We start from the raw sequence: 27,912 nt of genomic DNA on the forward strand, positions 1-27,912 counted from the left end.
CGTCATGAGAAATTGTTCAATTGAGATATGTTTTTTATTAGTATCTGGAATTCCTTTTGTTCTGTATTTTAATTTCCTTAAATGCTCTTAATTTTTTTTTTTTTTTTCAAATTCAGGTTGCACTTATTTTTGCCAATAGCACTAGTTGCCTAGGGTATGTGCTTTGATTTTCCTACCCAATCTTCTATCTCATTCACTACTGGGTCCCCTTAAATGGGCTGTTATTTTCCACAAATAGCTCACTAGAGCTCAGATCTGGTTGTGTAGTATCCTCCATGGAAGAAGCATCACAATTAGTAAAATGCAAAGGTAAACAATCTGTCAGATCCTGCCAAGGCACAAGAGGAAGATTTTTGTTGTCCTATCTCTTTTTATTTAGCCTCAGGGGCAGAGAAAATCCAGCCAGCACATTTAGTAACTTTGGCTTCTTAGTCAGTTGGGGAGACCTGGATACTTAAATGAGAAATACTGATACTTTCCCATAGTGGTTCACACATCTCTGAAGCCCAGACCCTCCTCAATGTCTGCAGTTTTCCGACAGTTATCTGTGAACTCCAGTTTGTCCAAGTGAAAGTAGAAGTTTCAAAGCAGCATCTCTGCCTGACATGTCATGGCAACTGTATTCAAAAAGGCAGTCAGAAATTGGAAGTGGAGGGGAAGACAGTCATACACAGGTCACTTTGTTTTCAGAACCCTTATTAAGTTGTTTCCTTATTATCATTTTATTTTGAGAGAGAGAGAGAAGGCAGGGTAAGGGACAGAGAGAGAGAGAATCCCAAGCAGTGTAGAGCCCAATGTGAGGCTTGAACTCATGACAGTGAGATCATGACCTGAGCCAAAGTAGGGTGCTTAACCGACTGAGCCACCCAGGTACACCCAAAATCGTTGATTTTAAAAATGTTATAGGAGGGAGGTATATGGGTCTGAGATGTGTCTGGGACCTCATTATAATGATTCCCAAGAATCAACACTTCCCTCAGAAAGCATATTCCTAAATATATAAAAATGACAATGTGTTCTCTTTATGCTTTGGGATACAGATCCCAAAATATACTACAGCTATTAATCACTTGAAGTAAGCTTTAATGCAATCCCAGTTTTAATTATTTCAGGACATAATTATCTTTTTTTTTAGAAATAACTTCAAATCAATGTGCTGTAGTTGGTAGAAAGACAAATTATGACTTTGCCCAATCACATAAGTCTCCCAAAGTCCAACAGCAAGTCTTATAAATATGAAAAAGCAGGACACCTGGGTGGCAGGGTTGGTTAAGCATCCGACTTGAGTTCAGGTTATGATCTCACCACTCATGAGTTCGAGTTCCATGTTGGGCTCTGTGCTTACAGCTCAGAGCCTGGAGCCTGCTTCAGAGTCTGTCTCCCTCTCTCTGCCCCTCCCCTGCTTGTGCACTCGTTGTCTCTCTCAAAAATAAATAAACATTAATAAAATATAAAAAAGCATTGTCAGTATTATATAGGAATTAAACATGCATCCTGCACAGTGGTTTACATGACATTACCCTCCATATTGTTCATAGCCCAATAACCCTTTTTGCTTTCTCGAAAAGCTAATGATATCACCTAACATTAAAATGTTTCTCTGGACTAGACTTCTAAACAACTTAGATAATAAGCTAAAACTCTTGTTTTTTAATTGTATGAACTTTTATGAACTTTTTTTTTAAGAATTAGGAAGCTCATATAAAATGTTCAAAATCTCAATTGCAATCTAGTAAGAGCAAAAAATACTGTGGGTTATTTGTCCTACTATCCTGATAGGAATCATATAGGATATGAAATTTGGGTTTCATCCTTGAATCACTAGGTAATGTAATTCTGTGTACTCTATTCAACACAATATCCTGAATTGATTGTAGATTTGCTTTACCATTGATGGGTGATATCTGATATATTTCTTTTCTGAATCACAGTACATATAATTTTATATTGAAACTTCTGCCATGACAGAATTTCATTAAGTATCGAAAAGAATAAAAGATCATGAGCATGTGTAAAATGTTTGGGTCTTAGAAAAGTACAGAGAAGGCCTATAATAGGTAACAACAACTGTAACAAAGCTAAATTTGAACCAGTCAACAGAAAATAAAGGAATGGATAGCCTGGTAAGGAAGAATCTAAGTAATCTTCCTAGGACAGCTACAAAAAAGCCTGATCAACAATGAATTCCTCCAAGTGTGCCAGGTAATATCTTCGACACTAGGACTTTAAAGAATAATAAAACATGGTACTTGCCCTTAAAGAAGTGCAGTTCAGTGTAGTATAATTCTAAATGCTACCTTTCTTGAGTGATGAATGTCAAAGAATTTGAGTTATGAGTTAAACTGCATCTAAAACATGAAACTGAAATTTACTTTATACTGGATGTACCCATTTTTGCATAATAAAACTCATAATTACACAAATAATAGAAACAGAGGTATTATGCATAACATGAAATTACAGAAAAACATCATTTATTTTTGGCTTTTATACACTTTGTGAATTTACTTTATAACAAATATTGAGAACATAATGTAGAATATCTGAATCAGAAGTGCCTGGAATCCTGCTCACATTTTTCCATACTGTTCTTCAGCTCAAGTCACCCATTTCAGTATAGTATTGCCTTGTTCTCAACCCTCTACTAGAATAAGATTACTGAGAGCATGAGTTTCTCTAAGGGTCAGATAGATATATAAAGGAAGGTTAAATGCAAACAATATAGCTGTTAAAAAGACTGGGTACCAAAAGATGCCAATCCTGAATACTCATTTACCTTTCTACCTTCACAGAATATTTTTCTTAGTGATGTATTCATTTAAAACATACAAAATGAATATTGTACTGTATTTCCTAGTACACTAAAATTAAGAGTCTGAGGAAAAGATCAGAGATATCGTCCTAAGGAACAGTGAAGGCATAGAAGTAGTGGTATAGTACTCTCACTATTCTTTGACCCCATTCAGATGATCCAACTCATATAACATGGCTTAACAATGAATATTAGCTCTTGAAAACTTTTGAAGTCTTCTAGTACCTTGTAGACAAAAGTATGAGTATGTATGTATACATGGCATATATAGCTGTTTGTAATTGGTTTGATGTCTTTAAAATTATTTGAATAACAAAACCTCACTTGGCAAGTTTCTATAATTCCCCTTTCCTTAACTCATGCTGACTAACCTAAATATAATCCAAACTCATATATGCTGACTTTGCCTGGGCTGATCATTTGAGCCTATTACTCTGACAGAAATGCATTTATCCTATCAAATAGAATTAAACATTTCTTTCAATATAGTGACAAATTAAGGAAAAGTTACAGTTACATAAGAGAAGTCTAGACTCTATTCTACCTTAAGCCCTGTGGAGCCTGATTTAAAACTCCTGTGGAAAGGAGGAGATCAAAAGCTAAGTTACATAATGAAATAAAATAAAATAAAAGTATAACTTACTTCATCATTCAAATCCTTAGAAAAGCTAACAGGTGTTTTCTTGTATTTGAAAACTGGACAGCAGACAGCAACTTATAAATGCCCCTAAAAACAGTGATTTATGAATTGAGTGGCACATAGTAGATAATAAATGACAGCTATTCTCAGGTTTACCACATAGGTTTCTGTGCTAAACTGCATCTCTCTGTAATGCATCTAAACTTAGTGCCTAATTCTAAGTTATTATTGATGAGCATGTTTTTGTGTGTGTATGCCAAAACCATAGCAATCTTTCTATCCCAAACACTGGGTGGCCCCTATTTAAACCAGCTGTTCATTTCTGACACAAATGTAAGGGAACAAACAATAAATTTAAGGGCCTTCCAAAGTCCCTAGAATCTGTCCCAGTTTTATATATATTGTTTCTATTCTGCTTCATCCTTTTTTTTTTTTTTTCCCCTGTATGATCCCTAGTTCTTGGTTACTCAATATCTGCTTAGATTTAGTTCTCCTTTTTGACCTCTACCTTCCCAGGATCCTCAGTATCTAATGCTTCCTTTGACCTGCTCCTACTTAGGATTTTTTTGGCCTTCTTTAACATGTTACCCAGCTCCACGGTTGTCCACTGAACCAAATCAGGCAGCAGCTACCCAGTCCATCCACTGTGAAACCTTTAGACAAATTCCCTCTCAGCATTTGTAATTCTAGACTGGAGAGTTACATTTTAAAAACAGACTCTACCATAGCAACCATTCCTCCCACTTACAGCTCTTTCACCTTGTGCCCTTCTCTGAAGCCTTCTCCAAATCCACTATGCCTTTCTTGAAATAAAATTATCAGTACTAATCTGGGCAAGCACTGAGTGAAAATGATCCCAGAATAGAGGCATGTGGGGTGGTGTTTTAGAATTTAGGTGCTCTAGAGTTGGACTTGAGTTTGAACTCCCAGCTGTGTGACTTTGAACAAGTTACTAAACTTTTATGAGCCTCAGCTTGCTTATCTTTAAAAATGCCATAATAAAAATACATGTCTCATAGGATTATGGAATTAATGGAGAAAATGCAGATATAACCAATGCCTGGTGCAGAGTATGCTCTCAATAAATGTTGGCTATTGTTGTTATTGTTATTATTGGTTTATTTTCAGATTTATTTTCTATGCTTTCCACCAGTAATTTTCCTAGTCTTTTTGGCACAATGCCTTTGGAATAGAGTTTACATTGAGGCACCTAGGTGCCTCAGTCAGTTAAAGGTCTGATGCCTGATTTCAGCTCAGGTCTTGATCTCATGGTTGTGAGTTCAAGCCCTGCATTGGGCTCCATGCCCACTTAAAAAAAAAAAAAGAAGAAGAAAGTTTACATTAATTCTTCAATATGTGTACTGGGTTTCGGTTAACTAATCGTCTAAAATCAGTTTCCCTTCTAAATATCCCTTAGAATATTTTTCCCTTATTTGCACGCATTAAAGCAATCATATCACCTTTTGTGTCCTATGTTGGATCTGTTTTCTTGACATTTCTCCCTATTGGTAGGCCCGAATAGCTGGGTATTACCTACTACATTGGACAGTGTGCATATTTGGCCTAGGAGGAGATGTATAAAATGTTTATAATCAATACCAGAACATCTACAGCTATGGGTGGGTGTAGGGAAGAGGGAGGACCCAGGGATTGTATAGCTTTTTCCAGACTGCTGTTTCCATTTGTGAATAGGTAAGTACGTGATGTTTTTGAGCCTCTCACTATCATTCATACCAGCTAAAGAAATGTGAGTCAATTAAAAAAAAACTGAGAGTGAAATTTTAAGTGAAAACTTCAAGGTTACCCCTAAATAAATACCTACAAGTAAGCATACAAGAATTGTGTATAGCTGTTTGTTTCTATATATGACAGAACATTATTTGCAAAGCCTCTGTAACACAGATTCTTTCCGCTTTTCTTCACCAAATAAGAGTTCATTTCTTTGTCTTCCTTGCATCCTTTCTACGTAAATCTATCAATGGATAAGTATAACGAAGGATCAAAAATCAAATGCAATAGTTAATAATTATATGGAGATGTCCCGATTACCCACAGTATATTTATTTTTTGCTTAGAGAAGCACAAAAACCAAGTTTACCTTTTTTCTTTGAAGAAATATATCTATTTTTCTATATATTTTATAGAATTAGAAAATGACTCTGAGTTACTTCATGCTGTCATTACCTGCTTTCTCCAGTTAAGCAACTTTATGTGGAATAAAATGCAAGAAATTCTGTTAGCAATATATCTTCATAAGCGAAAGTGAGTTGGTGAAATTTATGTAAAAATAGTAAGTTTATCATAGTTACTAATTACAAAAGACTGTTAAGTACTTAATTTTTATATGTATGTATACTTTTATAGACATGCTGTATTTGCAAGCAAGTATCACTAAAATGAAACTTGTATCAAGGACTAAAAGTAAAAAGCAAAGTCAAATATTTTACATAGGCTTTTTCCCAGTGCCCTACATATCACTTCCAGTCATGTTACCTAAAGCTGAAATAGGGACCCAAGTGTCAAAAGAAACATACTCATATTATGAGAGCTGAAAGAGACCCTGAAGATGAAAAAGCCAAGGCAGAGATTCAGATTATGTGACATGCCCAAGATGGTACAACTGGTGGCACCACTAGACCCAGAACAACCTTGCCTAATTCTACATCTGAGATTTCTGACAACGTGCAATGAAAAAGTTAAATCTAATGCATGAGAAATTGATTAAAAAATTAGATGTCCCCTCAAGTTGAAAACCTTTGGATTTCATAACCTCTACTTACACGATTTTGTATTAATAGGAAAATAAATTTTAAACATAAAATTGTAAAAACTGACTAGAAGAAATGAAAGCTACGAAGAAAATTTATACTTTTCCTTAAATCAGAACCATGGAAACAGGTGTTTTTTTAAAGTCTAAAAAAAGCCAGAGATTCATTTATTGTGTATGCATGTGTGGTAGTAGTGGGTTTGGTTTGTCTTGTATTGTTTTATTTTGTTTTGTAAATTGTTAGAGGACCTTCCAGTTTCCTGTGCAATGGTAATCTGTGTTCCAAAAACGGGGATACATATAAAATTAATTTCTGATAATTCATAAAATACTTAACCATGAACAACTAAGTCTCTAGAAATTTTAATGACAGAAAGAAAAAAGTACCAAGAATTTCAAGATGAAAAATCTCTATCTTTTTAATGTTGTGCAAATTGGAAATAAAGAACATCTTTTAAAAAGTCAAAAATAATTGAAAGAGAGATTAAATCAGTAAACCAATTGTGTATATTTTTCCTGAAGTGCATATTCATGAGCTGACAGTAGAAAGAGGCTTGCTGCTTTGTTTGACTATAGTTCTGTTTACCTCATACTGTCAAGAATGGATTTTGACACTCACAGTATTAATATTGCTATTTTTATTGATATAATTAGCACTGCTATAAATAATTCCTCAGTCTGCTATATCTAAGTATATCATTACAATCAGCAATATTAGAGCTTCTTTTTCTTATATGATGCTTTGGAAATAGACTGCTAGCCCAAAGAACCACAGTGACCTCATGATGTGGAAGTTACTAAAAAAACACTGCCCTGTCAATAGAGACTACTGTTTTGTGTATAACTTCACTAAACAAACTAGTTTATATTTGTTTGAAACTAAAGTTTCTCACCAATCTGCTGTTTCAATTTCACATCACACCATATTGTACCTAAAACAGGCAATCTGGATTCCTGTTGCTACTTCCCCCCCCCCCCAACCCCACCCCCAAACAGCTCAGGAACAGTTTGAAATACAAGGCTTGCATATATAAAGCAAAAGAAACCAAGACACCCAAAATTCAGAATGGGTGGGTGAAAATACGTGTGCTTGAAGTCATTTGTATAACTGCTAGTGGGTGGCCCACTTGTGAGTTTTTGATCATCACATGAAAGCAAAATCAAAACATATTTTATCATGCCTCTGGATCACATCAGCTGCGATGATAACCTTATCTAGACCTTGAATAGTTTGTTCATAAAACAAAGTGGGGTGACCAACCCAGTGCATATTCAACACAGAGAATGAAGGCCAAAACAAAATGACAATACAATTCAAAACAAGTTTGTAGAAATTTTAGGCTAGTATATTAAACCTTTCTTTGTCTCTATCACTTGACAGATGGTTAGCCTTCACACAGCCTAGTATCTCTGGCAAAGAAATGACTGTATCTAGCCAATAACACCCCAAATTTTTATTTAAAATGCAGTGTACACATACTTACACTTACCTTAAAAATATGAATATTAATAGATTAGTCATTTTATTCTATTTCTTGTTTTATCACTATAAAAACTTGTCAGATATCAAGATTTGCCTTTTGCCCTATGAATACCTCTTTCAAACTTTCAACTTTCTTATGTGGATCCAGGGTTCTAAGAACTCTTCACTTTCGATTTTGTTCATTTAGGGGCTACTGGCTAATTATGCTTTAAAAAAAAACCAAAAACTTCCAGTAACTTTTAATCCAAAATTATTACAAAAGTTACAAAGATTTAATTAGCTTATGTTTCTATGTAGCTTGGAGCAAAGTTTTGGTAGTAACAATGAGTTAAACAAAATCACCTGGGAACATGTCAAGGACCACAAGGCAGGACTGGAATTATTTATCCAATACTGAAATATGTCTTTATTCAAAAACTGCTCATATAAAAATGTATACTCACACACACATAAACACACACTAGCCAACCATTAGAATTAGCAAACACTCTTAGTTTTTAACATTCTATCAACCATTCTTCCCCTTTCTCTTTAAAAAAAAGATTTCATCTAAGACAATATATTCCATTAGCAATATTCTCTGCTTCTCTTCCTAAATCTTCCTATTTATAGCTTTCCAATGCTGGCAGGTCGGTATACAAATAGCCAGAGGCAACCTCAACGTTTTCTAAAGTGCATTAATATGTACCCTTTCTGGAAGAGGTGATTATGCTACAAATTAGCATAAATAGAGATCTAATGTAGGTATAGAAATTCAAGCCCTTCACAGCAGGGGATAGGAGGGCTGGCAGTGGGAGGATTGTGTGTAAAAAAAAAAAAAAGTTATCCTACTTACCAACTGAACACTGATTTGGCTAACAAAACAAGACTCACTGTGGCAGAGAAAAATAGCGAAAATCAGAACTTGTTATTTGAGAACTATGAACTAAGTTTTGGAAAGGTGAGACACCCACTACTTAAAGCAACAAACTCAGCGTTAAATCATATACTCTGTTAACTGAGCACCAAGTTTCCTTCTGTTAGAAACCTAGGATTTTTACACCTACAGACTAAATGATTAAAGTAATGCTAAAATCTTCTGTAATGTTCCTCTTGCATTACAAATGGTCTATTAAATCAGAGAAGTGCCAATCAAATGCCTTTGTAGTTTGAAAGAAAGGTTTAAATAACAAAGCATTTTTTGCAGGCCTCTCTCTTTTTCTCTCTTTAATGTCACCTATAAATTAATTACAACAAATTTCCATCTTCTCTTCATAAAACCACAACTGAAAAAGATTTAGGCACTTAATTTTTCAGACATACTCCTAAAACAAATTCTTACTAAAAAATTAAGATATTCTAGCTTATGTTTTACCACAATTTTCTAACAAGACAAAAAGCTCCATCGGAATTTAACAGTAAATTCCAAGACACAGATTTTTTTTTTTTAATATAAAGTAACATTTTATTTATTTCAAAGGCATGCTTAAAATTGTGAAAAAAAGAAGACCTCTATCTGTTAAAAAGACCTACTAAAATGTATGGAGAAAGTTTCATGACAATAACGAAGGGTACAAATAAAGTTAGCTCTTCCTTTCTTGCCATTGGCAATTAGTAAACAGCTCCATGTCCCTCAAACTTCCATACATTCTTTCAAACTGTACTCTCCAAAATGAGAAAACAGCTAGGTTTTAAAATTTCATACAAAAATCTCTTCTCCTAGCAATCTTAAGTACGCAAGGATATGTGACATTAGAATGTAAACTCCACAAAGGCAGGTTATTTTATGTCTTGTTCACTGTTACATCTCAAGTGTCTAGAACAATTTTGTGAAGGTAAACATCCATTTCAGAAAAGCATGATTATTTCAAAGAATAAAGCAGAGCTCATCAATCTCCACTTCTATATTCCAAATGTTTTAAAGAAGTCTTTGTCACTCATTCTAAAATATTTGAAATAATTTGTAATTCACTTATAAATTTTAGATCTTTTAGAGTAACTTAGTTGTATCTAAACTGACCTAATTATTCAGTCAAGTCTAATTTGGTAAGAAAGACTTCTTTAGATTTTCGCTACTGAGATAAAAACAATTCATTTAACCTGGCTTTTTCCCTAGATTTTATTCCTATGCCAAGTAGTCAGATTCATATTAATTTGACAGCAAAATTAGTTGGGTATTTGTGGGTCACAAAAACTTTCTGAACAAACTACATAGTAAACTGCCATCTCATCTAGTAGTTCTAAACACACACACCCAAAATTGTAACTCTCACTAGCCACACAGACATAAAGTTTTTTCTTTCCTCTAAACTCATGTTGCCTTTCAGTAGCCAGTGAGTGTACACATGAACTGTATCTGATTTTCTTGCTGTAGTAGTAAGCTTAAAATACTGGCATCTTAATTGAGCTAGACAGATAAGCATAAAGACTTCTTCCCCAAAATGGATAAAATTTAACAATTTTTTAATCTTAAACTTTTTTCTTTAGTCTGTTAAAATTGGGACCTCACCATGAAAGGGCGTATTGCTTTGGAGGCTGGTAGACAGTTAACTTGTCACCTGATCTTCATATGCAAAAGGCCTGTATTCCACTGGTCTGTGAGATCTGAAATCACAAAACCAAAAATACCCAACTGCTGGACTCACTGAGCAGCTAGTATATTTCTAGAAAATTCACTTTTCTTCTTCCTCTCACCTGTTTCCTTGAGCACCATAGATTCTTAAGCCTAATGCCCTCCAAAATTGAACTCAATGGAAATCACAACCACAATCTTAAGAATTAAACCTTGAGCCCTGAACAAAGAGTAACATCAGCAATTCTTCAAGGGCAATTCCAAAAGCTTTTTTGAGAGAAGCCCATTCCCAAGAGGGCACAGTGATATTACCATGCACAATTTGTACACCAACTTTGATACATTCTGATTAAGAATGAGAAGAGTGAACAAAGTCATGTAAAATCAATGTAAATTGTTTTTTTTTTTTTTGGTTTTGTTGTTGTTGTTGTTGTTGTTGTTGTTCTCCTAGAAATCTAGAAGTACCTAGTTGTAAAGCTGAAATGCAGAAAGTAGCCAAATCTGGCCTGGTCAAACTTATGTGAGGGGCAGAGGCGAGTATATCTGAACTATTCCCATGTGATAGCAAATGGTATTTGAGATTAGGAGCAACAGGTAAGAAAGTAAACCATTTATGAACTGAATTTGCTAATACAAATGCTTATCATTTAAATTTAGTGTTTACAGCTAAAGAATTTATTTACAAAATGGTCGCTACAATTTGTTTTCAAACTTTCACTAGCAACAAGTTAAGGATAGCTAACTTTGGAATAGAACTCGCTTGCAATCGTGGGGAACGAGTGGCCTCTGTTAATTCTATTAGCTGAAACTTATACACGACCACTCAGTGAGAAACTCTCCACTTTAGCATCATCTTGGCATACTTTTTAGCATCATTTACCATACTTTACCATTAATGGTTAAGTGGTGAAGACAATTTCCAGAGGTCTAGAAAGTTTACGTGTGCCAGTGCTGATTCTGAGGACATTATTTAGCCCACAGACTTCCAAATTACTTCCTATTTCTTCCAGATTTTTATTTGAGAACTGTCATCCTGCCACTGACCCCATTCAACTGAGTTCAGTGTTAAGAGATCAGCGGATTACCGTGCTAGGTAGTGTAGCTGTACGCCATATTGTGTTTTTCGCTAATGTTTATAGTTTATGTGTGTGCCTAGCATATGTTTGTGCAAGTGTGTTTATCAATAGAACTTTTAGAAAATCCCTGCCTCCTGCCTCTTCAGCATCCTTAAAAAGGATAACAGCTGCGGAGAGGGGGGTGGGTGGCGGGGGGCGTGAGGTGGGTGGTGGAAGAGGACCAGAAGCCACACAGTAATGCATTTAACAACGTAGGAAAGTGCATTTCTTTTCAACTTTCAAAAAGCTTCCAACCGTTCTATCTCAACTATCGAAAAGCGTAAACATTGTTTAATGTTTCCAAAGGGGCCCAAAGGACAGAAAGAAGGAAAGGCGTATCTTCCCTTCCCAAGCCCCCTCCTCTATAGTCGTAGCAGCGAAGCAGGCGGGGGCCGGTAGCTTTGGTGTCTGGAGGGGCGTCCAGCGGCTCTGGGGCCAGGACACCTCCCGCCCCCCCCAGTTCTCTGAAGACGCTCCAGAGACCGCGAGAGCCACGGCAAGCGGGGGGAGGGCGAGGAGGGAGGGGGCGGAAGACAAGCCGGCGCCTCTAGCAGCTCCTGAGCCCCGGCTAGTCCCCCTCAGCTCCTCTTCTTGGAAGCGGCAACTCCAGGCGCAGGGAGTAGAGAAAAGAAGGCAAAAGACACGTTTCCAGCTGCGGGACTGCCCGCCCGCCCGCTCCTGGGACCCGGGACCCTCCCGCGCTCCCTCCCTTCCCGCTGGGTCGCGCGAGGCCGCAGCCACCGCCCCGCGCGAGGAGGGGCGCCCGGGGGGGAGGGGGCGCAGGCGGGGCGGGGCGCGGGGGCGCGCGCCCTCGGCCGGCCGACGGCCCGCGGGCTTGTCTCTCTAACTCGCTCCCCCAACCCCACCCCAGTCCCTTCCTTTCCCGTCCCGTCGCCCCCCACTCCAAGTGTCTCGCGGACGCCTCGTCCCCCTCGCACGCACACTCCCCTCCCTCCAGCCCGCCCCACAACAAATTAGAGTTTTGGGGGTTACCTCCTCGCGCTCTTTAATCTTCTTTCCTCAACTCCTAAACTTCCCCCCGCCCCTACTTCTTCGGCATAAGGCCCACATTGGGTACCTCACGCCGCGAACCCTCTATCTTTTTCCGCTATTGGGTTGTTCTTATGCCACTCTTGGCTTCAGTGAGCCAATCAGAATGGGGCGCCCCTCGTGAGGTTGCCGCCCATAAACAAAATGCACTCTTCCTCCTCCTCTCCCCTGTCCCCGCCTTCATATGCTTCTTCCCTCATCTCTACCATCTTCGATTGGGCTAGAAGAGGCCCAATCCGCTATCTCAAACATCCATTGGGGCACGGAAACTTCGCTCAGAGAATCCTTAATAGGCGATTGGTCGACATTCTTCCCACTCCCCCTACCTCTGCCGCACCTTCGCCCACTCTGGAGAGGTCAGTCGTATCTCGTTGTTCAGTGATCCGAGAGGTGGAAAACTATTGGTTCAGAGAGCCCGTCAGACCGGATTGGAGTGAGCCATGATTGGTCAGCACCGACACGATCAGGTTTGGTTGTCTGCTCCTCCGCTCCTCCTCCCCTTTTCCTCCACCTCCGCCCCCCCCCCCCCCCCACTGCTTTTACTTTCTACGCATTTCTATTTCCTCCTTTATTTATTTATTTGTGATAAACTTAAATGACCCGGCGACGGAGGCGGGACTCGCGGCGAGGCGGAGGATGACGAGGGACGGCCCGGGGCCAATTGCCGAGGGGGCTGCAGGGTGAGGGGCAGCTTCGGTGGCCAGTGAGAGGCAGGTGTCTGGAACGCGCTAGGCCTGTGGAGCCGGGATGCCCCAGCGGAGGCGGCGGTTACCCGCTGTCTGGCGCGGCGAGCTGGCGGGGAGGGGTAGCCGCGGAGGGGAGGAGGGGGTGTCGCTGTCGCAGACAGCTGAGGCAGCAGGATGGAAGCTGGAGCTAGGGCCGTGGGAGGAAAGCTGGAGGGAGGGTCTGGCGAGGAGGCGGCTCGCAAGGCCACACTGGGTCACGCTTGATTCCTGCGGGGTAGGCTGCAGGTTGCCAAGCCAGGAGGTCAGCAGAGGCCGCTGAAGCAATGCCAAGGCGCAAAGAGAAAATTTGTCCGTTCAGGAGGTTTAGAAAAATACTATGTAAAACAGTTCGTAGTAAGCCGCCCTTAATAAAAATGAGGATATTATCCTAACGGGAAAAGCAGATTATGTTTCTTATTACTAAACGCCTGAAGTACCAACGACCCAACCGGAGCCCACAAAATTCAATATCCTGAGGGCTAGAAGGAACAAATAAAGCAACATGGAAAATTAAATGCGGTTCAGATGCTTCAATAAAACCTTCATCCTCATCCATTTGTCACTCAACATAGCATTCCCCAGAGCCAAATTCTTACCAAGTTTTGGTCCAGTACTCAGGCATTGGGAGAAAAAAAAAAAAAAAAAAAATGAGGCTCAAGGCCAGCAAGATGTTCAGGAAGGATTCCTAAAAAGGGGTAAGATAGGAAAAAGTGTATATATTCCCTTTCACTATACAAAGAAAAAAATAAATCTCTGCCAAAATAAAAAGTTGCATTTTTTAGGGAACTTATATAACAATAATTTATCACAAATTAAGGGACTTTATGAAAAATAAAGAATTTACACTCTGCAGTTTGAAAACAGAATTTTTTATGGAACATGCATGTGGTGTAGAGTTTCTGATAGACTGTGTTAAGTTCTCTGAATTTTATCCTAGACTTCCTTGGGATATGCAGCATGCATTAAAGAAAAAAATATTCCTGACTTGTTAGAGATGGTAAAAACAGACTTTATTCAGGATCATTGAGATAGGTATAGATACGACTACTGTGATAAAATTTTTGCAGTGGAAGGAGATTGGGCTGAACTCCAAGTATATCATGGGCAAGTGGGAATTTTAGCCAGGGAGCAAGGTGGAGCGGTTGAAAAATTACGAAGAGACAACATTAGGCGTAAGTGGGAATTTTGGCTAAACCAACCTAAAACGATTCTTGCTGAAGACAGGCCAGGGTGATCAGGGGGATGGTGGAGGAAAAGGACCCTGGTCATCTATGAAGAGTGATCAGATTGGGGGTAGGGGGAAGGTGCTTGCTAAAACTGGCTTTGAGGATTTCTTGCTGAAACTGGATTTCACAAGAAAGTGCACAGATGCCTGGCTTTGATTAGGGGTCTTTGGCAGAACCTAAGCAAAAGAAATTGGCCCTGGTGGGAAAAAAAAAAAACAAAAACGTAGAAGCCTTGACCTCATAAATACAATTAGCTATCTTTTGAGGAGTATATGAGGGTTTCAGAATGTATAAAATGATTGCATCAGGTGTCAAGTTTTGAAGTCCAATAAAGTGTACAAATTGCTATTGAATCTGGAAGCTAAAATATTTCAGAATTTACATATACATCTTAGAAGTGATGTAGTGACTGTAACATGTTCCATACAGAATAGTCAGCTTTACATGAGAAAATTCAGTAAAATTTAACAAAGATGTTTAAACAGTTAATCCCTTAACTTTTCCAAGGGGCAGTGGCCACTCCCTTTATGTACTACTTAAAACTCATCCTTTTCAACAAGGTTGGTGTTTGTTGGTGTTGATGTTTACTTATTTATTTGGAGAGAGAGTTCCAACAGGGGAGGCACAGAGAGAATCCCAAGCAGGCTCTGCTCTGTGAGTGCAGAGCCCATTGCAAGGCTTCATCTCAAGAACCAAGAGATCATGACCTGAACTGAAATCAAGAGTCCAGCACTTAGCCAGCTGAGTCACCCAAGTGCCTCTTTTCAACAAGTTTTTAAAGCTATGATTCAGTGTTATTGGTGTGAGACTTGTTAGGATTGTAATGATAAAGCATTAGGAAAGCAATGTAAGGTGCTCCAGTGGTGCAGTCGGTTAATGCATGGTGCTTATACAGGAAAGCAGTGTAAAATAATATTCTAATTTATAAATATTTGTAAAATATTCTCATTTATATCCAGTTTTCCTGATGTCAGATTCTGGGGTTAGAATGATGTGTCTATAAGGAATATGTCAGTCTTTATATTTACATTACCCACACACAGACTTCAATCACCAACCTACCCACACACAGATATACAAAAGTCCCGAAAGATGCAGCAAGAATTCCACACTTGTATCAAGGGGCAAAGAGATGTTTCTTTGATGTAGCAATTAGCAGAATTGAGAAAAGGGATACAATAAGAAGGATGTGGTAGCAAAGAATGAGAGGGTGATGAAGAAGGCATGATTGATAGAAAATGAAAAAAGTGAGGATTGCTTAGCTAAGGAAGAATTTTATAAGGAATTTCTCTCAGGACCTTAACCTGTTTCCTTCACAGATCTTAAATAGTATACAAGCCCTAAAATTTTAAAGGTGATTAAAAGAAGCCAAACTAGTAGTAAGTGAATTCTTCATATGTTACAAATGAAGATAGACTTTCAATGCTTTATCTGCATCACAAGTGGCAGAGCTTGTTTTCAAACTTGTCTGTTTTCCTTTTTTCACTATGCCATTTACTCATTCATTCATTCAAGAAATACTAAGTGCATTTCCTCATAACAGATATATTTATGAGCCTTTGAAATCCCTGGGAATTTAAAAACCAAAGATACACAAGATTTGGCATTTTTCTCCAAAGAGTTTACTGTGTATTGGGAGAGAAGTAAAGGAATCAATTACTATGCTTGTACATATGTGATATATATAACATGGAAATACAGAAGAGAGAATGCCTAACTCCTTAGAATTGGGGAATATTTGTAATACACTGAAGTCACTATACTGAATACAAAATTAGATCATGCTCCCAAGTGGCTTAGATTCTAATAAGGGCACTAATTAGACATATACAGTAAAAAAAAAAAAAAAAAAAAACACCTATATTACTAGCCAAAACAAGAAAAGTTTTTAAAGAAGAGTCTTAATGATAGAATAAATAGTGTTATGGGAGGTCAGAAAAATACTGTTTATAGCTTGAGGGATGCAGGGGTAGGAAATCAGGAAAATTTTAATGGCAGAAGTAACTTTTGAGATGGTCTTTGAAGGATGTGTTAAGAGAAATTACCACCTTTCCACACATAAAACCATATATGAAATACACTTGATATTTTTGCCATTTACTCAAAGACAGGTACCACTTTTCTGTATATGTGCTCACCATTAATCTAAGCAAATAATAGCCAATAAAAATGTTAAAAGAAATGAATCTTTTATAGTGAAATAAAGTTGAGTTAAACATCAAAATGTGTTAGGACAACATGCCAATAATAAAGGTTAGACAATTCCATCTGAATCTCTCTAAAGAGAGATTTCTATAAATCCAGTTAACCCAGATGTGATATAAGGTATTCTAGCCCTAGGTACTTATTTAAAATTTGCCGTGACCCCCCAATATGGTAGAAGCATGAAGCCCTTTATAATATTTCACTGGATTTGCAGGGGCTTGTGTTTTCTTAAGTTCCTATACCCAGATGCTCATTTCCTTTTATGTTTTCTCTTTTGCCCCAAGCCATTGATTTCAATGGGAAAGTCACAGCAGAGCCATGAGTTTCCACCAAAACCTCATTCACATAACGAAAATATAATGGACTTGGCTAAAGATTGTGATATTGGGATAGGAAAGTAGAGAGAGTAGAAAAGAAGAAATCTGCTAACTGGTGAGGGGCTGGCCCAGGATAGGCAAACTGAACAAGGGAATAGAAGAGAACCCAGAAATAGACTCATGCTCATGCATAAATGACAATTTGATAGTATTATATATCATCAACACAAATTACTGGGAGAATAGAGACTATTCAATAAATGGTGTTAGCAAGATAGGGAATAAAGGATATTGAATCTCTAGTTTACATAAGATATAAAAAAAATCTGACGCCTGGGTGGTTCAATCTGTTAAACATCCAACTTCAGCCCAGGTCATGATCTCATTCAGACCAAGCCCCGTGTTGGGTTCTGTGCCGACAGCTTAGAGCCTGGAGCCTGTTTCAGATTCAGTGTCTCCCTCCCTCTCTGCCCTTCCCCCACTTGCACACTCTCTCTCAAAAGTAAATAAACATTAAAAATTTTAAGCATAAAAAAATCAATTTCATTTTCAGTCCTAATAGGACTAGATTATGTGTTTGACCTGCAAATGGGAGGTGGGCACTATAATTGATGGTTCTGTCTGAATTACATGACTGGATTCTGGGAGGAACAGTCCCCAACAGGAGCACAGGATAAACAACAACCATACAGCATAGCACAAAGCTCAGAGATCTCCTGAAGTCCTTAGACCCTGTTGTGCCTGAGACCAACTATATCCTTGTCATTCTTAATTATCACAAGTAAATGATTTTCTTTTAATTGGTTAAGGTGGTTTGAATTGGGTTTGTGTCACTTGCAATTTTACATTTTTAAGTCTTAAAGTCCACTGGTAATTTTACAGTTTATTTACATAGATCACACGAAGTTTCATCATTGCCACCGAAAATGTTTTATAGTTGTTGCCCACAATTGTACACAGGGACGTTTTTTCATTACTTATATGTAGGAAAACTACTTGTGTTTATATATTGACTTTATACTCAAGACATCTTAGCAAAAACTTTACTTAACACTCATCATTTGATTTCTCTTGATTTTATGTTAAAATTCATATCATCTCCTAACAGTGGTGATTCTTCTCTCTTTTCAGTGTTTGTGATGTATGGTTTCTTTCTCTTGTTTTGTTGACCAGACTGATGGCAAAATGTTGAACAATAGTCATGGTACAGTGCATCTTTGTCTTCTTTCTGAATATTTGATGTTGTACCTTTAAATATGTTTCTTGCTGAAAGTTCTGTTAAAGCAGTTGCCATATATTCATAGTTTGCAAAGTGTTGTATCTTGAAAATCATGAATAAGTATTGAATTTTATCAAATATCTTTTCTAAGTGTACAAAATAATCATTATTATTTTCCCTTTATTCTGTCAATGCATTGAATTACAATGACAGATTTACTGATATCGACCCATTCTTCCATTCCCAAATTAATTTTTTAATTTTATTACTATTTAAAGAATAATGTATTTAATTTATTGATATTTTTATCTGGGAATTTGAAAAAATCAGAGATTGATATTTATAAGTAGGATGAACCTTGTTCAGCCTTTATCTAATTTTGAGATTTTTATTGGGATACTCTCCTAGAATTAGTAGGGAAAATTATGTCTTTTACCATGCTTATGGTTTTTATTCTTTTTTTTTAAGTATAGATTTTTGTTTTTGTTTTTGTCTTAAATTTATTTATTTTGAGAGAGGGAGAGCAAGCAGGAAAGGGGCAAAGAGAGCAGGAGAGAGAATCCCAAGCAGGTTCCACACTATTAGCACAGAACCTGACACAGGGCTTGAACCCACAAACTGTGAGATCATGACCTGAGCTGAAGTCAAGAGCCAGAGGCTTAACAGACTGAGCCACCAAGGCACCCCTAAAAGGGTAGACCCCATCTATCTTCTCAGTTCTATAGTTGTGGACACTATACCTATCTACCTCCTCCTGATTCATTTTGATAATTTAAATTTTCTTAGAAAGGTATTCCTTTCTCAAATTTAGGTGTTTTTTTTTTCAAATTTCCATATTTACTTTTTAATTTACATAGTGTTATTTTATTTTTTAACCACTTGTCTTTTTTAAGTGGCCATAACTGGTGTCTTTGACAGCACCATATTTATTTCTTTGTGAGCAGATGATATTATTTATGTATTTATTTATTTATATAATTGTGTTTGCAGTTTAATTTTTTTAGCTGCAGGCATCTGAATCATCTTCCTACATCTGAGGAATTTTAGAATTTTGGACCTTATCTATCACTGTGTAACGAACTATTCCAAAACTAAGTAGCTCAAAACAACCACTGTTTTCTTTGCTCCCTATTACATGAGTTAGCAATTTGGGCTAGGTTCAGTTGAGTGGCCTTTCTACTGGACTTCCTATTGTTTGGGACTTCACTCCAGATCACAGAAATGTCAAAAGCCCCACTTGTTTCCCCTTTACATTACTAGTCACCCTGCGTATGGCAGGCCTTACTCTCCGTACATGCACAGATGCAACAGATACTTCCCAGGAAAAAGTAGCTGGCAAATTCAGTTGACCCAAGAGAAACTCTTCTCCCTCTGGTATTTTGGTTTCTCAATTCTTCTTTGTATCCACAGGTCTCTGGTTTTCTTAAAAATACAGTTTGGTAATGTATGTAATTTTTTTTTTTTTTTTTTTTTTTTTTTTTTTTTTTTAGTTCAAGTGGGAGTTATGGCCTGTTACTATCTTCTGCATCTTGCCTGGAGGCAGACATTTAATATTTAAGTTTTAATTTCAGATATTTTTCAGTTGTAGAATTTCCACTTGATTCCTTTTGATGAAGTCATATCTATGCTGAAATTCTCCAGCTTTTCCTCTTATTCCAATATATTAAACTTATTTAGAACATACTTATTTAAGTAAAACTCCCACACCTGTAGGCTTGTTTCTGTTGTCTTTCTCTTGGTTTGAGTCATTCATTCGTGTTTTTTTAGTATGTCATATAATTATTTACTGAATGCTGTTATTGTGATGAACAATTATGAAGATTAAGTTTTCTTCTGGGAGGCAGAAGAGTGTAGGCAGATCACTTTGATCCTGATGCAGGCTGGTGTTAGTGTTTATTTAGGAATGTCCCTTTGAGACAGGTTTATTTCCATAGGCAGAGCCTTTCTAGGGTCTCAAATGAAAGCCTTGGTATTTACCGGTTCTATTTTAGCAGTCTCTGAACTCCATCCTCTGTCCTGAAGCAAGAAATTTCTGCTCAGCTGTAGCCTTACAGCTGCTGTTTTCTGGTGGATTTCTTGAAGTTACTCTCTGCATATATAGCTTAAAGTCCACAAGCTTCTCAAGATAAATCACCTGCATAATTTTGGCCTTACTTGGGTCAATCCTTCCTCTCTGAAATTTGCCCTTCAAGTTTCAACCACTTTGGCAGAGTCAAACCCTGTCCCATCATGCCTGGAGCTCTCTACTCAGACTCTATTCCCCACTTTGTGAACTAGCAAATGGCTCGGGGAAAAGGCCAGACTGACTTTCAAGTTCACCTTGATGTGCTTCTCTTCTCTCAGGAATCATAGCCCTTCAAACCCTGTCTGCATCGATTGTCTTCAAGTATTTTATATATTTATAATTTATTCAGCTTTTATAGTTGTTTCTGGCACAGAATTAGTCTACTAAAAGTTACTCTATCATAACTGGAACCCCTATGAATAATGTATATCACTTTACCATGTTGAACGCATAAAACCAGTTTACCTGTCCTTTAATATTCAAATTAAATATTTGTAATCATCATCTAATAGAGTAAAGATGTCCTTCATTCCAATTCAGGATATCCCAGTGATAAGTCTAAAATTCTCAGAGATGCTTACTAAGTTATGACAGTCATTCATGCTTTCATATCATGACCAAAACATCTGATTTACTCACTAGGAAAGGTTTCCATTGATTCTGTTGCTTCCATCCAGTGTTGCTTTCAAAACTGACAGATATCTCTCTAAGATAGAGTGCCTAACACATATGTCACTATAGCTGGTCCCACTTTGGTTTCTTAAGGGTCAGGCATGGTGTAGAAACCTCTTTCCCTATGTTAGTATCATTTATGGACCCATGAGCCTAGACTTCAAACCTTATAGTGATTTTGTTATAGAGATCTTCCAAAAAAAAAAAAAATTAGAGATAGTTTACTCTTGGCATCCATGCGGTGGATGGGTGGTGGCTTCAGAAAGATTTCTTGCCTCATCCACATGCTGGGCCAGAATAAGCCCTTTCCTCCAAACTTTGTGTTCTAATCCTCAGATAAGGATGGAATTATTTCCTTCATTGTCCGAAGACTTGCTGTAATTTCTGTCACTAGATAAACAATAAATCACATTTTTGTTGGGAAAAATTTACAATAATGTCAAAAAATAATCTCTTAAATATTATTTACCCAGTAAAGTTCTCCCTCTCTAAGGTTCCATTGTTCAGTGAATGCCTCAATGTTGACGTGTGGACCATTTCAGTGTTAAAGAATGTCCATAGATGTGGTATACATTAGAAAGCTACTAGAGATATGTTAGTTTCCTTTTGCTGTTGTAACAAATTATCATAAGCCTAGTGACTTAAAAAACATAAATTTATTATCTTACACTTCGGGACATCAGAAGTCCAAAATCAATCTCAGTGTGTCAAAATCAAGGTTGTCACAGGCCTTGATCCTTCTGGAGGTTCTAGGAGGAAACCCATTTCCTCGTCTTTTCTAGTTTCTGGAGGCCACCTGCATCCATGGAACCATGAAGCCCCATCCTCCATCTTCAAATCCAGCAGCATAGCATTCCAATCTCTCTCTACTTCTAATATCTTCTTGTTTTAACTCTGACCCTCTTGCCTTCCTCCTATGAGGATCCTGGTGACTGTATTTGGCTACCTGGATAATACAGAATACTCTCCCCATCTCTGAGATTCTTAATCCCATCTGCAAGGTCTCCTTTGTTCTGTGACATATTCTAAGGTTCTGAGGATTAGATTATGGACATCTCTGGGAGAAGGATAGATATTGATCCTATCAGAGAAGGCCTCTTAAGCACTATGATCTATATACTCTCAAAAAACCCAAGGAATATAGGGCTCTTGTTTTAGAAATGGAACCTAATAGTCTAAACATAACTTCCTAAGTCTTAACAACAAATCCTTGAGTATATGTATTTTTACATAGCAATTCTATAACCCAAAGACTGAAACACTCAATTTCTATAACTCAAGGATTTCTGGACTATTTCCTAATGTATAGACATTAGAGTGGATGAGGTGGAGATGGCAAGTAGTATTTCTCCATTGCTAAATGTTTTTTTAGAGAACAGTCCTAAAAGCTATTCTTTTAAGATCTTTCAAAATCATGCAACAGTCTAGAAATAGCTCAGTTTATCAAAGATTAATTACATTCTCTCTCACAGGCTGATGGAAAATGCATTGGAGTCTAATCCAGAATCACAGCCAGAAATCTAGAGTCACAAGAATTCACAAGTCCATGAATTTCACCAAGATCCTTTTTTATGCCCCTCCTCAAATTCAGTAAGTGCACTCTCTAAGCTATTTTATTGATTTATTGATTTATTGATTTATTGTCTATCTGTAATTGGCAGAAAGGAATAAAAAGACCTTTGGTGACTTGTTTTTTTTCTTGAAAAATATGACTTTAAGACAGAAGTCACTATCTTTGTGAACCCTACAGAAAAAATGGATCATGCCTCTACATAAGGAAATACTAAAGTCATCACCTAGTAGAGAAAAGCATAAAGGAAATTAGAGATTTTTTTTTTCAAATTGTGTATCCCTAAACTATTTGTGCAGAAAACTAATCTGCTCTGTATTAAATCTCCAGAGAAGATTGGTTTAAAAGTAACTCCAGTGTTTCTTCAACATCTTAGTTAGAATTTTCATGTTTCCAAGTTTATGAAATGCACCTAAATGAATGATATTCTAAATGCCAAGGACATTTTGAGTTTCAAAACAGGATGCCTTCCTGAGAATCAGATTTAAGCAGCTATCCTCATAAAAATCTTTGGCAAGTACAGAAGCCACAGGGGGAAATGACAATAAACTTTTAAGTTTGAAGACTGGATATTTGAAAATATGATGCCTATTTCCAGCACCTTTTATAGATATACAGTAAACTTGGTTGTTTAAGAATATGCAAGTATATTATGTTTAACTTGATTTTCTTGGCCTATTTAGAGATCATAAACTCCCCCACAAGGTAAGATTTTTTCCTACTTTTTAAACAAGTCATCATGAAAAATGTTTTCCTCACCTTCTAATTTTACCATTTCCTTCAAGCCTTCATGGGCTATACACTTTGCAAATAATGTCCAAAATTGGAGACTGAGGGAGTGTCATTTTAAATGAAAAATTTTCAATGGATCCATACACATCTTTCATTATGGCTGGTAGTGACTCTGGGAGGGGAAGGCTTGTTTTAGAGCAGAAAGATTTAAACTTGTTGAAGGATTTCACTGAAAGACTGGTATTGTTCAAAGCACATAAGAACTAAACACTTGCAATAAGTGGTTATATTCTCAGGAAATTTGGATGATTTAGATTTGGGGGACAAGCAAATGAGTGGTTCCCTGTAAATAAAAGGTCCAGGAGCATAGACTCACAACCCTTGCTAGCTCTTCTGCTTCCTGTATATCCTCAGACATTTTAGTGCTTCCCATATCAGTAGTGTAGGAGAACTACTCATATGCCTGAGGTAATATCAGTAGTGTAGGAGAACTACTCATATGCCTGAGGTAAACTTGAGTTTCTTCATAGAGGACCAGAGACCAAGGGAAAGAAAAGGAAAGACGTTTAGACCTATTTCCTGATTCTCATTGGGAACACTCTGATTTACTTTAATCTGTACACATTGGATCGTGCTTGCGTTCTTTGCATTCTCTACTACCTACCCTTCAAATTCAGAGATGATACAACATTTGAATTTAGAAGGAATGCAAAGCACAAATCTTGAAAATCAGCACATTATTACATTGTTATTTGAATTTATATGTGATGATTTAAATATGATTTAAATATGAAAGTCTTTTTCCTGTTTTCTTTCATGGCCAAAGTTTAAACTCTAAAATTCAATTGAGAACTTCCTAATTTTGCTAAATATTGTATGCATAAATACACATTACCCTTATGCATCAGACAATCTCCTGAAAGAAGCATGTTAATTCTACTGCAGTCTAATAAGGGCCATGGTGGAGGTGTGTCCTAAACTTAACATTTTTTGAATGTTTATTTCATGCTTAAGGACTATATATACAGTTAATTTTTCCATAGCTTTATGAGCTAAGTACAATTATTATCTCCACTGAAATACAGGAAGAATTGAGGCTTAGCATGTTTAAAAACATAGTGAATTTTTGGGGAATGTCAAATAGTTTACAGTGACTGACATCTAGGTTTCTGTTGAGATATCCTTTATTGTGGGATAGAATTGATTCATTAGGTTTGTTTTTCTTTTTCTTTTTTTTTTTTTTTTAAGCTTACTTATTTATTTTGAGAGAGAAAGAGAGACAGAGAAACAGAGAAAAAGAGAGAATCCCAAGCAGGCTGCATGCTCAGCATGGAGCCTGACTCGCGGCTCAGTCTCATGACTGTGAGATCATGACCTGAGCTGAAATCAAGAGTCAGACGCGGGGCGCCTGGGTGGCGCAGTCGGTTAAGCGTCCGACTTCAGCCAGGTCACGATCTCGCAGTCTGTGAGTTTGAGCCCTGCGTCAGGCTCTGGGCTGATGGCTCAGAGCCTGGAGCCTGTTTCCAATTCTGTGTCTCCCTCTCTCTCTGCCCCTCCCCCGTTCATGCTCTGTCTCTCTCTGTCCCAAAAATAAATAAACGTTGAAAAAAAAATTAAAAAAAAAAAAAAAGAGTCAGACGCTTAACAGACTGAGGCACCCAAGCATGCTTCATGAAATATTTTTTTGATAGGCTGGTTGAAGTATCATCTCATACAGCTTCTCTCTCATCCAATCTGTATTTTAACCATTGAGCTTATGGCCTTCTAGTCTGACTCCTCTGATGTTCGTTCTGTCCATTTGTGAGAGGTGAAGGGTGCTGGGAGTAGAAAAACTCTTGGAAAGAAGGGTCCAAAATTCATGTGACAATGATAGATGCATGAGAGAATAGTCTAGAATAGGATCCTTCCCCATAAAGATAGCATCCAAAGAGGAGATTTCAAAAATAATAACTGCAGAAAGAAGAATAAAGCCATAGCAATGTCAAACCTCTTGTTTTATATTAGAAGTTTTATCCCTTAGCACTGGAGACCAGCAGAACCTTTGGCCTTGAGCCATGCAATCTTTCTTTATTCATGGTTGTTTGGAGAGAGAGCGGAAGTTTTGAGTGTCCTTTGGAGCCTGGAGTATAAAATAGATAATAATCATCCAATGGAAGCATATAGAACGAGCCCCAATCAGTATTGAAAGGATGATGTAATTTATCTAAGCCATTTTTGAACTTTTTCTGTAATTTTTAGTTAGTACTATCTCTTAAAGTAGCAAATTGGTAGTTTTGCCTGAATGACAACTTAAATTAAGGTGTTCTGACCAATGGTTATATTATCTTATATTCAGAACCTAGTTCTGAAAGATTATAGTATTTGTTTTATCTCTGTTTTGTTTTCACATCTAGTTCTTATGATGGCCTTTACGATGGAATAATAATTCAGTCTTGGAACCAATAAGAAACACTACTGAATTTGTCAGGAGTCCACATTTGCAAGTAGAATAAACCCAGCTCAAATCAATTTCAATAAGAAGGGATACTATATTAATTTACATATTAAGGAGGAGCCTCATTGCTGTCACCAGCACTCAGTCTCTCCAGCTCTCTTTCCTGGCTCTTCTTTTCTTCACTCTGGCTTTATTCTTGGGTGAGCCATCTCCATGTAATGGCAGATGTGGTAATGAAAACTTCAGGCATACATGATCTTAAGTGCAAACTGGTTTAAATAATAAATGTACTGGATCACATGACAGATAGAAGTCCAGATGTAGTACAGTTTTGGATGGGTTCAATCAAACTCTCTGGGATTTTCTTAGACCTTCATAGCTTTCTAGGCCTCACAGATCCATAGCTCATCAATGAGAGTAAGAGAACAAATCTTTCCCCTCAATTATTGGATAGAAATCCTGCATTTCATTCTGTGAGAACTAAGCTTAGGTCATGCCCCATCCTGGAACCAATATCTAGGGCTACAGGGATAGGAATTCTTCTGATTGGCTTATACTACTCAAGACCCACCTCTGGACAGTGGGTAACAGTCCTACTCAAGACAAATGCCTGCTGTGTAACAGGTGACAAGTGAGATTGATACTGGGGAAGGCAATACCCACAGGACAGAATGAATAGTTCTTCATTATTCCAGCAAAAGTGTTGAAGGAGTTTCCCATTGGAGAGTTCCATTGGCTCAGGCTCATCTAGGCCCCACTTGACTGAAGAGAGTGAGTGGGTCTTCATAGGCAGAAAAGAATTTTGAGAGCAGTCCAAACAATAGCTGTGTAGTATAAAATACTTCCAAATCACATCTCCACTTGCTCCATTTTAACTTCTAAATAGAAGTTAGTCTTGTCTACTGCCATAGACACACAGACTAGAAAAATAACATTTTAAAATTCTTGAGTACTAACAGCTGAATTTTTATTTAGAGTATGAAAAGATTAGGTAATATTTTCCAGTGGGAGGGGGAAATTGAGATTTATAGCAATAGCATTTCTTACACAGAAAGAAACAATGTCTGTTTTTCTGGAAACAAAAGCTGGAAGAGAATAAATCATGTTTTAGGAAAAATTGGTAGAAAATGACAGTTTCTCCCAATCCTTTCATAAAATGCTAGAATTAGCACGGTTTTCAAAGGGCAGAAATGCAATGGTGGCTGATATAGGGACTTAATTCTAATGAAACAACACAGAGAATAGTCTCTGCTTTTAGGAAGAACATTTGTGTTTTTTTTCTTTTTCTTTTTTAATTACAAAAACATAGTACACGCAATTTGATCCTGAATATATTTTAAAAATACATGATTTCTTTTCTTGCATCTTTATTGAGTATATTAAAAGGTAAAGCTTTAAAATTTTGTGAAAGTTTCAGATTCAAGTATAGACTTCCAGGGAAGGATCAAAGTTATGAGATGTAATTTAAGAATATTGCTAAATAAAATCCTTCCAAGGTAACCTGCCTTTGATTTATCTTTTCTATTAAAGATTAATAGTTTCAAATGTCATAACATCACAGACTTGAGGAAAACTAAAGCCTCGTAGAGTTACTGTGTAAACTTATATATAATGAGCCTCTGGTGTGCTGTCAGAATGCAGTGTGGAGATGGAGGCTGAGAGATAATACCCCACCCCCTACTTCTATTCCCCAAGGTGGGTGTGGCTAACTGTGGGGAGTGCAAACAGCTGGCAATATAGTTACCTGGTACTTTTCTGGCTTGCCATCATTTCTCATTCTTCTTCGTAGTATTTTTTTCACCTCCAGATATGGTTTGTATTTATGCAAGGAACCAAGGGGTGAAAAGTTTTGCCAGCAGATCATTTGGTGCTATGAATACACAGTAGTAGTGTAAGGAAGTTGCTGGCTGTTTCTCTGTCTTTAGTGTAAGTAAATTAAATGCAGAAGAAAATAATAGATTCTATAAACTGTTCTGTTCTTTCTGCTGTCTGGGAAGAAGTCTTATAGGACATCCTACATATGAAAGAAAGAATTCAGCTGTCACTATTGAAAATAGCATGTAACAGATACATTTAGAATAATTTTTAAGTTGGCTTTAGGAAGAATATTGGGATTGGATGTCACTCGAATTTAATATGTTCTTCCTGGGGGTTTCAGTGTGTCTGAAGACTGGGCCAGCTCCTTTGGGAAGATACATAATGTCTCTGCCTTCAAAGAACTGATAGTCTCTATAAATGTAAAGACAGGCATGCAGTTTGCAACAAAAGACACAAGAGAGCAAATAATAAATGGCTAGTGTTTTAGTTAGTTTCATTTCCAATCATAGGG

At 37.3% G+C, this 27,912-nt stretch overlaps 1 protein-coding gene and 1 long non-coding RNA gene across 38 annotated transcripts in view; one reads left to right on the forward strand and one right to left on the reverse strand.

Moving 5' to 3' along the window:
* Positions 1–12,491, reverse strand: part of ZBTB20 (zinc finger and BTB domain containing 20) — a 789,483-nt gene extending 776,992 nt beyond the window's left edge. For 34 of the 36 annotated variants that reach the window (XM_045036368.1, XM_045036369.1, XM_045036357.1 and 31 more), the window contains exons 1-2: positions 12,362–12,491; positions 10,191–10,285 (exon numbers count right to left, since the gene is read on the reverse strand). The gene's annotated coding sequence lies outside the window, so the exon portion shown is untranslated. Of the gene's footprint in view, positions 1–3,455; positions 3,540–10,190; positions 10,286–12,361 lie in introns of all 36 variants that reach the window. The other 2 variants (XM_045036372.1, XM_045036370.1) reach the window with 1 other exon arrangement.
* Positions 12,492–12,748: 257 nt separating this feature from the next.
* Positions 12,749–27,912, forward strand: part of LOC123379750 — a 109,837-nt gene continuing 94,673 nt past the window's right edge. For both annotated transcript variants that reach the window (XR_006584627.1, XR_006584626.1), the window contains exons 1-2: positions 12,749–12,885; positions 22,320–22,437. This is a non-coding gene — a long non-coding RNA (uncharacterized LOC123379750). The remainder of the gene's footprint in view (positions 12,886–22,319; positions 22,438–27,912) is intronic.

Source organism: Felis catus, chromosome C2 (assembly GCF_018350175.1).
Source record: "Felis catus isolate Fca126 chromosome C2, F.catus_Fca126_mat1.0, whole genome shotgun sequence".
Classification (NCBI taxonomy): Eukaryota; Metazoa; Chordata; class Mammalia; order Carnivora; family Felidae; genus Felis; species Felis catus.